Genomic DNA, 15,249 nt, shown 5'->3' on the forward strand with positions numbered 1-15,249 from the left:
CCCAAACTTTTCCCATTCGCGAAACCCCTCTGAAGTATTAGAATTTTCTCTCGGCACGATAGCCTATCTCTATTACATATAAATGCATTGATATCATTGACCCTTCGTGGCGACCCTCGCCTCTCTTTACGGCACACCAGGATGCTTACTATCTATCACGTATCCAGGATCTATAGGGTAGACCGGGACACGTTTACGCAGTGCCCTTTTTTCAAGACGGAATTATAACTGGAGAGCCAACAGTCATAACATATTGATGCAGCTCCCTAGCAAATATCCTCACAAGATTTTGAGCATCAGTCGAGCTTCGGTCTAGCATGCAGAAAGAATAATCTGTTTTCTACCAAGGCGAGTAAATTTTGAGTTGAACGTTTTGAAGCTTATTGTGAATAAATAATACTTAGTTATGAAAGAACAAATGCATAGAAATTAACAGAATTTTGTCCTTTTTTGAGAATTGTATTTGTATGAACTGAAATGTTACTAAATTTTTTTGTACGTTAAAAATAAATCCAAGCTTGGCGACGGGGCAAGTTTACGCGTTGACGTCTGAGCATCTTTACTCACGTTCTTACCGCGTCGTACTTCTAAACGTGCCCTGACGCTTTTTTCGCTCCGAACTGTCTCAAACCTTTATAATATTTTCAGACTATTTAGTTTTGAAAGTCACAATTTATATTTAATTGAGTAAGAAATTCTTATCTTATAGCTTACGATCATGTAGTGCTGTGTTCATGCCCGTTCAGCTTTTACTTCATACACTATTCGGTCTGTAATAAATTTCTTTATTTTAACGATAGTAAGACATTATGTTCAAAACACTAACAGAACCACGTTAGGTATCAAAATAAATATGCGTAAACGTGCTCCGTATCCCGGGCAAGTTTACGCAACCAACTTGGCTGTTATTCGTGAAAAACAACAAACACCATTCGAAATTTGATTTGTTTCCTTACAGTAGCGGTAAATTGGTTTGAAATGTCTCTAAATTAGTCAGTTTATACCATTCTATAGTGAAGTGCTTGATAAATGGCTTTAAACAAAAGAATCGGATCGAAAACAAGGTAAGAAAAGGTCAACCGGCAAAGTTAACAAAGCGTGATCGGAGATTTACAGTTAAAAAAATTATGAAAATACACATTTAAGTGCTGTAAAAGTTTCTGAAGAATTTAATGAAACATTTTACGTTTAAATTTCACCTAAAATTGTTCTTCAAGTTCTCTGATTAGCTGGATTAAGTGGGACCTCCTCCCGTAGAAATTTTTTTGTTTGTGAGAAAAACAGAAAGCTTACGCTTTTCGTCGCAAAATCGATGATAAATAAGCTCAAATCGTTTTGGAATAACGTCTTACTTACACACGAAAATAAATTCAACATTTTTGGTTAAATTGTTGTATAATCGTAAATAGATGTAAAAAAGAGGCCTAAAATATCGCACGCCGAATATTTTTCAAGAGAAAGAAAAAAAAAAAAGGGAAAAGTAAAGTGAGCAGAGCATGAAGAGATTTTTTTTTTTCCTGCAAAGTTTAGTGAAAAATGGATTGACTGGTTTTGATACTAAACGCTTCAATTATTAAAAGTTCTCCGAAACACATATACCTTCAACTCCCGATAACTCGAAGCCTTATAACTAGAATATTCCTCGAATTATTTCAAAGTTTTCATTGGGTCCCAAAATATTGAGAAAGCTCTGAGAACTTTCGATAACTAGAAGAGCAGAACGTTTTAGGCGGTGCCTTGGAACTTTGAATTATGGAGAGTTGAGAGTTGGGGTAGTATATATAGTTTTCATTTCACTTTTATACCTGTAATCAGGAAGTTGTGCCATTGTGCTCGTTCATCTTTCGATTTCTTAAAAACATGTATTTTCGAAAAGTATTCTAAACAAGGATTGAATCTGCTCTCAATTGTCCAAATGTAGATTTAGGAAATTATCTATAGTTTAAAATGTTAAGTATTTTTTTTACATACATTCTAGCGATATAACGAAATATGACGTTGAGGAGCAAAGGGATGTAAGTGGACTTTAAAAACGCATTCAAAGTTTAGATTTTAGGTAGACTTCCATTGCAGTTTTTTTTTTTTCAAAATCATGTTGTATAATAGATTTTGCGTTGTAATGCTGTGATTAGGATCTGCTTAGCTTTCAAAATGCTGCCACGCTGCCAGGTTTGGCTTGCCCCAATTATAGTACTATTTCTTGCACCAACGCAGAGAAGAGGTTCTCCTGCCATTTGTACAGGTTATCTCGCGATTTTTACTTTTGACACTTACATCCCTTTGCTTCTCATTGCCTCAAATGTAGAATTAGCTAGTAGGATTTTTTTTTTGACGTTTTTTTATTACAATTTTGTCATTCAAAGGTACATGACGAATTTAATTACACCATATATTCCATTTTTGTCCCACATCTCTTGGGAAAAGTTTTGTTTATTCGTGAACTTCCAAGCTTATCCGCAGGACTGATTTTGGGAAACTAATTAAAACTTTTCAACTTGTTGATTTACTTTTTTAGTTCTATTTTTTATTTTAAAAAATACATCTCTATCACGGGAAATAAAAATTAAGCTTTTTGGGGCTTTATAGCCGTGATTAACTGAAAATTTATAAATTTACGAATTTTGATGTGTTGTGTTTTGTTTAGAAGCTGACGATATTATCCTTTTACTAGAAAATCACCCGTCAAGATATGAAAATTGCTTCTACATTTGAACTCAGCAATTGCCTGTTTAGTGATATTTTAAACCTAACTCCAGTGGATAGCGTTAACTATTGTTCACCACTCTGCGTTTCTCCATTCTCCTAAAATGATAGTCTTACCAGTAAAACAGTTCAGTTACCGGATCCAGTTCAGCCCTGTCAAAATAAGACACTTCCCTGCATGTCAAACATTACTAGAAACAAATCGCTATTATGCATATGAAGATGAAGATTTATTACTCTTCGATGAAGACGTTACCAGCTAGATATTTCCATTCTGAAATTGCTCTTAACAGTAAACTAGTAGTTAAAATGTTGGTTGTACAATGTAGCTAGAAAGCAAAAGCAAGAGTGAAAAATTAACTTCTGTAAAATGCAAGCAAAGCATGTAGAAAAACATTTATCCATTGATTTTAAAATAACAGAGTAGTTATTTTCAGCGGAAAACTGTGTTGTTGACACCTGCGCTTGAAATACGAGCGTGCAATGCGTTTCAGAGGGATGAAAAACAAAAAGAGATCTCGTGTTTGCGGCTGCTGGTTGCGAAACATAACTTCGTTTCCTTCGGTAAATGCGCACTAGTCAAGGGTGTGAGAGACCATCGAGTGGCGCCAAATGGACTCCTTTGGGATGTCAGAATGATTGGGTCGATGGTCTTCGGGTCTGAACAATGAGATTGACGGCCTTTTGCTGTGAATCATTGAGAATAACATGCGTAGAACTGCGCATGGCAGGTTGCGAGTGAGAAAGTCTGTCATCATTTTGAAATTATTCATTCACGAGATGATAGCCAAAACCCTTTTGGAAAAAAATTTATGAATGAGGGTTTTTTTTCTAAATAAATCACCTGTAAAAACTCCGTGAGGAAAAATAATTTGAGTTAACGAAATAAGTTAATGAACAATGGTAATGAGAAATGAAGAGAAATTCGAAATCCTTTATATTTTAACAGAAAGATCTGTGCAGACGTTTTTTTTTTTTTTAATTCAATTTTATTATTATTTTTTATGATGAAAATTATTTAAGTGGACATTTTATTATTTTTTATTTTAGTTCTAAAGTATATTTACTTTTTTTAATTATTATTTTGGAAACAGAGGAAAAATAAAATCCGAGGCGCTTAATTTTTACCAGGAAGAAAGATCTTAACGAACGATTTAAAAAAAAAAAATGATATATTTATTTTTGTAAGCTTATTATTATTATTATTATTATTAATTTTTGAAAGCGATAAAAGATTTTTTTTTTTTTTTGGAAAATATATGTTAACTCTATTATTTAAAAGGTGCTACTACTTTATTTGTTCGTTTATTTATTTTCTACATATTTATTCATCGGATGAGCGAGGCATATTTTGTTTCTAGAAATGAGCAAAAAATATTTAAAAGGCATTTGACATAATCTGTTACGTTAGCTAATTTTGAAAATATTGATTATGTGCTAGAAAGTCGGTGTTGGTACAACGGGAAAGTAGACTCGTTTACTAGTGGACATAATTTCTTGTTATTTCTTTGACATAGTAAAAACAGTTTTTAAGCTAACAATGTTGAACAGGTGAAAATAAATAGCTCATCTGAATCGAGTTCCTAACAAACATGTTTTCAGATTAATCGAAATTTTACATTCGTATTCGCTTTAGCGATATTTAAAAAAAAAAAAAAAAAAAAAAAAACCTCTGCACTGGCACATTTTACGTAAAATATTGTTCAAAGAAAAGGAGGTAGCAGGAAATAACAACAGACGGACATTTATTTACATTTCCAACTATGAAGCGTGTCTGCAGTTTTCTATTCATTAGTTTAATTCAAAATTCATCTTAAAGAAATCTCATATACTACTCATATGATTAGAGAATGATGTTGCAATTCTAAAAATGCGAATTCAAATCCGCGCTATTTGAATAAGGAAGTTTCAAGATGCTCCCCGCTAGTTTTTTACGTCTTTCACCCTGCCTGGCTCTTCAATGAAAAATTTCACTCTCCATTCTATCCTCTCCGTCAAGTTGACAACCGAGATCCAAATGCGCATGCGTCTCCCACGAAGCACGCTTCTCTTTTTAGCTGTTGTTTGGCCAGTCAAAAAAAATAAATAAATAAAAGAGGGAAAAAATTCTGTAGCCAGCGTGAAACGAAGACTGATTAAAATACCTTGGAAGATCTACACCGTTAGGTCGGTGTTAGAATATTAGATCACTGCTCTAAGTCCTTGGACGCTGCCTTCTTAAAAATTTTTGTTAAGTGCCTTTAACTTTGGAAACACTTTAACCATGCTAATGAAAGTAAGTGTCGCTCTTATTCCTTGTTTACTGTTCATTCTTGTTGCGCGTAGAAAAATTTCGGACTAGTCTTTGGATTTTTGCATGCTGTGTTGTAAAGTTTAGAAATTTTTGTCAGTAATATTTATGTGCGATTTGAAATAAAAAAAATTAGCTTTTTCATCTTTAGTTATGCAACAACATTTTATTTTAAGGTTCTACGTTTTTTTTTTCCTCTCCTTACTTTCACGACCTTATAAAAATGATTGCATGTCTTTCATGTTTTTGTGTTACGTGACCTCCGTTGAACGATGATTGTGTGTGTGTGTTTTTTAATTTTAAACTATATTTTTAGTCCAGAAAAAGTTAAAACATATTCCTTTTTGGAATGTAATATATTGATCTAACAGGAAATATCCAACGTTGTTTAGCACAAATAAGCAGATTACAGAATACACGTGTTTCGGGTTTCAAGAAACCCTTTTTTCAGTTCAAACAGTAATGTGCAGCTCATTTTGAAACTTATGGCATTCATGTTAATGAAATAAATGCTTATGGCCTTTAGAGCTACATCAATCTTAATTTTACGGAATTCTGATCATAGATATCTTCGTGAAATGATATTCTCTAAAATAAACATTTGAAGTTGTGGCATTTAAATTGATGTTTGAGAATAGTTATTAAAGAAAAACTTTGCGAAGTTGATTAATTATGATTGATATTTAATTCATTTAACTGGCTGAATGAGAAAAGTTAGAACACATTCCAACAAAATTGCGTATCCGACGAACTACAAAAAGCGCACTTGAACATCTACAAAGTTGGTATAAAACTGCGTTTAAGGAGCTACAATTTTGAAAATTTTCCGGGGGACTTCCCACGAACCTTCCTCTTCCTGACATACTTGGAGATAATATCTGCATTTTTTACATTTCAATTTCGAAAAAGGAATGTGGAAGTTCTCATAAACCTCTTCTCCCCCAAATATTATCAAAGCTCATCTAAAATGCATTTTTAAGATTACAAATTAAAAAAAGTTCCGTGGGAGAAACCCCCGGACCTTATCATGGAATAAATATTGTACTCATATATTCATATAGAATTCACATATTCATATACAATACTTAGTTATATAATATGTTGTTCATATATTCAATGCTTAAAAAACTGACCCCCTACTATCTTTCCCTGTGTTTGAGATACGTTTAAAACAATTAAGGGACCATCAATTTCACCCTACCCCACACTCATTTTTTTGATCTCACGACGACCCTGCACATATGCGTCTCAGGCAAGTTATATAAAAAGCGTTCGTAGTTTGTATTTGTCTCTTGTAGCCAACTTTAAACTGCATTATAACACAGATGTAGTTGTTTCTGAAAATTGTATAAATTTCATGTTTCACAGAACTTTAAAACATTTTTTTTGCTTGTTGGGGGGGGGGGGGGGAACGGTGACACCATAAATTACCGTCTCCGGGGTACCTCTGTAGGGGTGCCCCTAAGAGCAAGGGCACAGCTCCCTAAATATTGCGAAAACGTTCCCAAAAGCAAGAGTCTATTCAAAAAAAAAAAAAAAAAAAACGTAAAAAATACCCCTTAACCCCCCTTAAAATTTCAATCGCGCAGTTTGTGCCATAACCTCCCCCCCCCCCTAGGTCCCCTGTGCCAGTGCTAGGTACGCCACTGCAACATCAAAACACTTTTTCATCTCTTCTTGTTCAAACACGTGTGTTTTTTGACTAGAGCATTATCATCCAAGCAATTTATTATTATAGTTTAGCTGCAGTTGTGTTTGTTAGGTTACTAGAATTAATTGTGCAATCTATGCAAGAACTGTACATTTAATCTAAATAAAAAGCGAATGTTCAGTGTGCTCACTGTTACGTTCGTGCTGTCATAATTCAAAGTTATCAACATAATTTTCTTTAAGGCTACAAATTTGATCAAGATAATCCGGAGATCCGGATCAACGAGGGCCGGAAGCAAAATCCTATTGATTTTTCCTCAAATTAAGTCGCACTTCTGTTGCAGTAACGTCAGGGGCGGCAAATAGGGGGGTCAAGAGGGGGCGGTCGCACCCCCAAATTTTTGAGAGGAATGATAAAAAGTGATCAAACTCAATTTACGTAAATCGCCAATCAAAGTTGAAGAAAAACAATCTTGTTGGTTCTCCGTAATGGTTGATGAAACTTGACACATTTCCAGACAAGAGCAAGTATTTTTCGCTTTTTTTAAATTATTAGAAATTCATCAAGCCTTTACCAGCCTTTTCAGAACAGAAAAAAACTGATGAGGAATCATGGTTAATTTTAACGAAAGACTTAATTTCCTCATATAGGCTAAATATTTCGTTCTTGTCTGCTCAGAATAACGATGGTTATGAGAGGCCCGTGAAGTAGTGTTGCTGTATGGTTTTCACAAGAAAATGCCTTGGTATTTTACATTCATTGTTACGCTCATACTTTAAGTATGTCAATTTAATGAGTGTTCATCACTTTCTTCTGCTAGAAACACACAGTGTTGCCAGATGGTCAAATCCAGATTTCCCCAATTCCCTACCAATTTTTCCCCAAAAAGTAATGTTTTCTACCAAAATTCCCCGAATTCAAAAATTATTTTTCCACTAATATTTTCAGAAAACGAATCGACTTCCTCTAATATTTTTGTCTCTTGAAATTTCCCCCCCCCCCTAAATAGCCAAATTTTCTTAGAAAATTCCCCAACTTTTTTTTTCTTCTCATTTTCGCTTTTTTTTTTTTTTTTTTTTGTCTTCTTTATCAATATCTTTCTTTATCTGTACTAATAATAAAGGTGAAAGTCTCTCTGTCTGGATATCTCTCTGTCTGTCAAGATCTCTGTTACGTGCATAGCGCCTAGACCGTTCGGCTGATTTTCATGAAATTTGACCTTTAACACCTTTAAGCGATTTTTCGAAAATCCGATTTTCTTCTTTTTCTATTCCAATTTTAAGAACATTTTCCTAAGCAAAATTATCATAAGATGGACGAGTAAATTATCAAGCTATCAAAACGTGGAACCGTAACGTGGGCAAGCCAATTGGCGAGAAATTCATCATGCATTATTTGTAAATATAGAGGGGGAACCAAAAGACCTTTTAATTTTCTACTATGGGCAAAGCCATGCGGGTACCACTAGTCATAAATACAAGCGCCTGACCAAAAGATAAAAAATAGCCATTTTTTTTTTTAACTTGCATTTATTACTCTGCTTCTGTATGTATATTTAAACTATGATTTTTGTATATATTTATCCAAGAACATTCTTCATCACATTTATTTTTATCCGTTTCACGTATCAACTAGTTACTCACGCAGAACATTAATGCGAATTCTGTAGCATAATATTCCGCATAATGCGAAATGCGAATTCCATAAAGTTCAGTAAAGCTAAACCAACGCTGTTTGATACAAACAATGTAACTACTACTTCTTGACGTGAATCTAAATACGAAAAAAAATTATTTTTTCCTTGAGGTTTTTTTCCCCAGGTTTTCCCCAAGAAATAAAAATTTCCCCAAAGAATTCCCCTCAAAACCCATTTCCCCAAAATTTCCCCAGAGAGCACCAGATTTCCCCAAAATGGGGAAATGTCCCCCAATCTGGCAATACTGGAAACACACTTCAGCTGCACAATGCATAGTATGTTTTCATAGATACACTTTAAAAATACATACTAATTTTTAAAAAATTTTTTGCATTAACAAATATCTTTTCTGGGGGCTCTTTAACTATGCAGTCTCCTCACCCCCCCCCTCCCAATACCACGATTACTTGCTGTTAGCCGATATGTGTTTTGTTTCCATACTGAGGTAATTCGTATTTAAAAAATTTGACCCCCCAAATGAAATGCTGAAATGCCGCCCCTGAGTAACGTGACAGTAAGGAGAAACTGTTTCGGTTACTGAATCCCAGAGTCCAGCAGATTTTCTTGTTGTTCTGTAGTTTTTCTTTCTTTCTTTTTTTTTTTTTTTTACATTTCACACATAGAGATAAGTACTATTAAGTATTTCAAGCATTTTGGAAAAAAAAAAAATTCTTAAAAAGAGAAGGTATTGCACTAAACAGATATGTTTTCGGAATTGATATTAATGTTTTGTTTAGCCGCCCTATCAAATAGTTTTATAAAAACTAAGAGTAAGTTGTAAATGAAACAAATTTGTAAACATGACATTTTAGTTTTAAGAAAATTCAAGTGCGCATAGAGATAAATATTTCAAATGTTTGAAAATTTTTCTTAAAGAGAGAAATAATTTCATTGTAAATAGAGATAGTTTCTGAAATTAAAATAATGTTTTGTTCGACATCCCAATGAAGCAGTACGACAAAAGATAAGAGAAATTTCTAAACAATACAAATTTGTGAATAGGCGTTAAAGCGAGAGAAAAAGTTAAGTTGGAGAATGCGGGGCAAAGTAAAATGGTTCAGATGACTTGAGATTTTTCAAAATGAACAAATTGGAAATTTGTTTTAAAAATTACAATACATAAAGAAAGAGCATTGTATTTTATAATAGAACTTGCATTGAGACATTATTTTTTACTTTTGGCAGTAAAATTGTTCCTTCAAAATTAGTGAAAAATTTTCACTTCGTTTTTTCATGGGGAAAAAGCGAAAAATGAAATATTTTTCGAATGAAATAATCTCTTTTCGGTTGTGACAAATATTTGTGAACAAATTAATGAGCAAATAAAAGGATAATTAAATAAATGAGAAGATAATGAAACAATAAACCAATAAATAAATTAATTAATACACTAAGAAAAATAAATGAATAGTGAATGAATAAGAAAGTGAATGAATGAAGTAATAAGAGAATTATTAAATGAAGGAATGTGAATAAATAGTTAATAAATGAATACATAAGTGATGTAGTAAATAATTGAATGAGTAACCGAAATGAACTAATTTCACTTTGCCTCATCCTTTTTGCCCCGCATGCTCTTAACTAATTGTGAAAAGTATTAAAAATACAAATAAACTAAATATTAACTAAATGAATAGTGTACCGAATATTAAAAGGTCCCAATTTAATTTAAAATGTTAATAACAAGAACTTTATCATTTGATAATATCAAAATAATTTTTGACTTACTACAAAATATTACAATTTGCGTATCAATTTGTGAAAATTGCTTCTATTATCATATGCTTTGACTTTCAGAGGTAATTTTTTCTTGATTAGAATAGACTACATATGTTACTACATTGTAGTTAAAATATTACTAGGTAAGGGGCACTAAAAGTGGAGTAAATATTTCACCATTTCACTTTGTCCCGCTATTTCACTTTGCCCCATTTCCCCTACTCATTGAGATTAATGTGTCAAGTGTTAATTATTTCAATAAATAAAGCTATTTTGAAGTAATGTTTTGTTTCGCACCCTATCAGACAGTTCGAAAGAAATTTATGAGCAAAACCAAATTTGTAAACATGACGTTTTCAGTAATTTTCCCCTTTAGAGCCACACCTCGTACTAAGATGCCTCTCACTAGCTATAACACATAAAAAATTTGAATCTTTGATTTTTCCCCCTCGATAACATGTGAAAGCACGGAAAAGGAAGGGAAATTGTAAACTAAAAATTGCGCTCATTTCTATATGCTTTTTTTTTTATCAGTACGAATTTTCAATCTTTATTTTAAAAACCAATTTCTTTCAAAATTTGCGACAATCATTTTTATTACCGAGTGAAGATGATCCGTTGTTGTGGAAATTTCTAGAACATAGTTTTGGATTCGTAATATTGACAGAATAACGGGCCACACAGATGAGCTTCGCGGGCCACAGTTGACACCACTGGTTATAATCTAATAATTAAGAAGTTTCTGTTTGGAAGCTGCTATTGAACGCTAGTTGGAAGTTGTCGACACCTGTCATCATGTATTGTAATTGTATTCTATAGCCGGTATAGTAAATTATGGAAATATTGTAATACTACGAAATAAAAATGAGGAGTTCTTAAACATCTCAATTTTTTTCCGGTTCAAAATTGCACTAATTTTATTAAAATGATTTCTTTTTCATCACATTTCTTTCATGTTTCTCTGGAAGTGGCAGGATAATTTTGAACCAGGTTAATAAATCTTCTTAAATGGCTTTAATTATTATTATTTCATAATTTTGAAATGCTAAGAACCATACTTAAGGAGCTTCTCATTCGTTTTATGGTAGTAGATGCAATTACACTATTAAAATATGAGTGGGGCAGTTGAAAAAACAGGGCGGCGGGAGGAGTTTTAAATCAAAGTTACGTGAATGACTATTGTAAATACGATGATCAGATTACTACGTTTCGCAAATTAGTCATTTATGCGAACTTGACCTGCTTATAATGGGTCTCTGTTCTCTCTCAGTACAGCTAACCTTGAACGGTCACATTGGTCGTCTGTCTTGCATCACTGAAATCGGTTCTTTGTTCTTCGGGAATGGCTTTGAAATTTTTGTTCTCTGCTCAAATGCAGCTGCGGTATACTTAAGTTTTCCAGCTTTGCGCTGCTCCTGGATGGATTGGGATGATTCTGGATGTTGGGAGGATGATTCTGGAGTGTGTCGAAAAGCTGCGACGGTGAATTATTTTTTTTTGAGCCTGAAAATTTTTGTCTTCTCAAATGTGCGATGTTTGGATGTTGTTCCGCTTTTTGAATCATTCCTGATGTGAACCATAAAGTTTAAAGCAATAATTAAACCAAAAATAGTTGTAAAAGTATCCTAAAAGCAGCAAAAATGTATTTTAAAACAGTAGTAAAAACTATAAAAAGCTCTAATAATTAAGCAAAGATACCAATATAAAGCAATACTCCTTTCCTAAAATCACAATATACTTGTATGTTGAAATTTATATTTTGGATTTCCGTTAAAGTTTAGAACAAATGTTAAATGCTTAACTATCCAAAAAAAAAAAAAAAAAAATGAAAATGAAAGGATGCAGATATTTAGGACACGTTAATATTTTTTTCGTGAAATAGGCTCGTTTAGTTCTTGTTGTTTATTGTTTAAGAACATATTGTTTAGGGGGGGAGGAATTGAATAGATTTGGAAACAAACTTTTAAATAAAGAGATGGAAAAATAAATTTATTTCATGACACCAGTTTATGGATTTATCGTGTACTATTTGTGCAAGATTATTTCAAAACTGCAATAGTGGACAGCTTTGTCGGATTATAAAGATCGGCGGTTTTTCTGAACCGGAACTTAGTGTTTAAGGAAAACTGTAACTGTAATTGAACTGAAATCTTGTATATGTTGAGATGGTATATGATGGTATGAAATAAATATCAGTTACAAAGTTCAATCTCGATTGTTTGATATAAACTAGCGGGTGGTGTGTTGAGTGACGTTAAACTTCCAAGCCTCTATTTTTAAGTGTCGCCTGCACTCTCATTGTTTGTATTTTGCATTATCTGTACTCACATTTCGTACTTGCATCAACGTTTCTTATTCAATAAAAAAATTTATCATACTTATATTTCACGTTAATAATAAATGCGTATGGTGCTGTATTTCATTGAAAGTTAACAAAGAGGCACGAAACAATGCTAGTATGAGAGAAAACATGTCGCAGAAGATGCTGCGTATAAAAAAAAACTAGTGAACGAACAATAAAGGAGAGCCAGGACCTTCATTTTTTTTATTACACATACTAAAGTAACAAGGGTCTATAAAAAAATTATAAAAGATAGAAGAATCATTCTCGTTTGGAACTGTTTATTTTGCCTGATTTAGGATATCGGGTTCTTGATCGTGACAAGAAGAACGTGCTTTTCTTATTCTAATTTTATTGTTTTGTAACAATGCTGCTGAGCTTTTTTTTCTGTGCGTAGAAATACTGGTAAGACTTGAAGCTAGACGTCCACATTTATAACTTGGATTCTGAAGTACGGCAAATTAGTACTTAACGTAGGTCAAATATCTGTTTTACATTTCGATTGATGTAATTCAGTTATTTAATGATGTGGCGATCAACTGCTTACAGGTAGGAAAATGTTCCTTTTGAAATTGTGTTAAATTAATGATACGTTCGAAATGGTTGTCTATTTGATAACTTCCGCATGTTTCAGATTCGCTATTCTGTGTACCCAGTAAAAGGTCTTTAATGTTTCTCTACCATTTTATTTAGGCAAAAAACATCTTGTTCCAAAAGCTCTTACAATCGATTCTTAAGGCTGTTCACATGATGCCTTTACGATGCGATTGCGCTACGTTAGAACTAAGGCTCGTTATTTTGTAACACTATACCGAGCAATTTACGAGATTTTGCTTGCAGGCGCAAAGTCCTGTTCTCACGATGCGACTGCTCTAGGTTAACACCAACGACATTCCAAATCGCTGCGTTGAAATAAACGCGCATAAACATGTAAACGCCTTGTAGATGCTTGGTACTTTTCTAATAAAGCGCGTTAGTTATAACCGTCGCGTCGATGGTTTTAAAGCTCTGGTTTCCTAGAAGCGAAATCACCGAGCTTTGACGTCGCTGCTCGGCGTGACGCTGAAATCAAAGTCAAGTGATTCCTACGTTTTGCACTCTTTTCACATTGCATGAATTCAGTACTGGAAATGATTAAAACTTGTAATTACAGCATTTGACCATATTTCAGAGTTTTCAACATAGTTTAGAAGTGCTCATTGCTTTAATTCATCTGATCGTTCTCTACATCAGTGTTTCTCAACCTCTTTTGACCCACGGGTCGGTAAAAACTAGAGACGTACCGAGTACTCGGTAACTACTCGGTACTCGGCCTACTCGGCCAATTTGCCGAGTACTCGGTACTCGGCCAAATTCTGATCAGATACTCGGCCAATACCGAGTAGTTGCAAAAAATTGAATATTGTCCAAGACAGATACTAAAATTTATAAAAAAAGAGCAAGCATTATATTCTGCAATCATTTACAATTAAAATTTATAAGTCAAATTTAAATTTTGAGAATAATCAAGTTTGTAATGCTTCAATGGAATAAATCTTTATTTTAATGTCCCCAAAGTTAATAAAACTTATTTATTAAAAATTACGCAAGAAATGTAAGTATAGAAAATATGGAATTTTTATATTAAAAATGGATTTTTGCTACAAACAAAAATTAGTTATAAAAAATGTAAAAATACCTTTGCTTAAAAAATAAAACAACCTTAAAAGTACAGTGCAGGAACTCTGCAGACACGTGTTTTGGCATTACAAGGAATTCCTTTTTCAATGCACAAAATGGGGGCTCGTAGATTTAAAGGCATCCGACAAAAGTCGTATTTTTTTGTTGAATGTCTTTACATTCTTTAGCTCACATGTTATGCACTGAAAAAGACGTTCCTTGTAACGGGGGGAGGGGCGGGGGGGGGGGGCAGAAACACGCGTCTGGAGTGTTCCTGCACAATTGTTTCATCTGCTTTTAAAAATTATTTATGTTTGGCAGATTAGAACTATAATTGATTGGTATACAGTGAAACCCTTCCTAACGGACACCCCTCAAAGGCGGACACCCCTCTTATGCGGACAATTTTTAATTCCCCAGTTCCAATGCAAATAACATTATTAAACCCCTGTCCTGCGGACACCTCTATATTGCAGAAAAAAAATTTGTCCTGTTAGTGTCCGCATTAGAGGGATTTTACTGTAATTTGTTTTAATTCCAACTTGATTAATCATACCTTTTATTTATTTATTTTTAATTTAAAAAAATATTTTTTTGTAAAAATTTTTGACACAAACAAAATTGTATATATATAATGCGTAATTAAATTTCAGCAGGAATTTAGTTTTAAAAACTATTATATGGACAAGGAGGTTTATACTACTATTCCAATAAGTTCAAAATTCATCACATGTGTGTCAGTGGTTCTTCTTAAAACATAATTGGTACTTGGAACTCGGCCGAGTAGTGAAAGGCCGAGTACTCGGTAACTCGGTACTCGGCCGAGTAATAAAAGGCCGAGTACTCGGTACTCGGCTACTCGGCCAAAGTGCTACTCGGTACGTCTCTAGTAAAAACAAAAGAAAAACATTGCGGACCTGTGAAATTTTTATCCTTTTCTTAAAAATAAATAAAATAAATAATAATAATTATAATAACTCTCGGGGCGGTAAAAAAACTTGTGAAAAAATTCTGCGTACTGATGAGCTTTTTTTTTTTTTTAACAAAGTAATATTAAAAATGAATAAAACAATAAATATCTACAGACTTTATTTAGTATCAAAGAGTTGTCACAAATATATTTAAAGTTAAAGACGAATAATTATTTGAATAATCATAGTTAAGTTAATGATAATTTGTGAGAAATAACC

General features: G+C 33.2%; 1 protein-coding gene across 3 annotated transcripts in view; it reads left to right on the forward strand.

The window, feature by feature from the left end:
- Nucleotides 1-15,249, forward strand: part of LOC129230298 (rho-related BTB domain-containing protein 1-like) — a gene marked incomplete at its 3' end in the record, with an annotated part of 130,513 nt that overhangs the window by 38,590 nt on the left and 76,674 nt on the right. The window contains 1 exon segment of one of the 3 annotated variants that reach the window (XM_054864710.1): nucleotides 4,008-4,978. 3 annotated transcript variants of the gene reach the window in all.

The sequence above is a fragment of the Uloborus diversus genome, chromosome 1 (genome assembly GCF_026930045.1).
Source record: "Uloborus diversus isolate 005 chromosome 1, Udiv.v.3.1, whole genome shotgun sequence".
NCBI lineage: Eukaryota > Metazoa > Arthropoda > Arachnida > Araneae > Uloboridae > Uloborus > Uloborus diversus.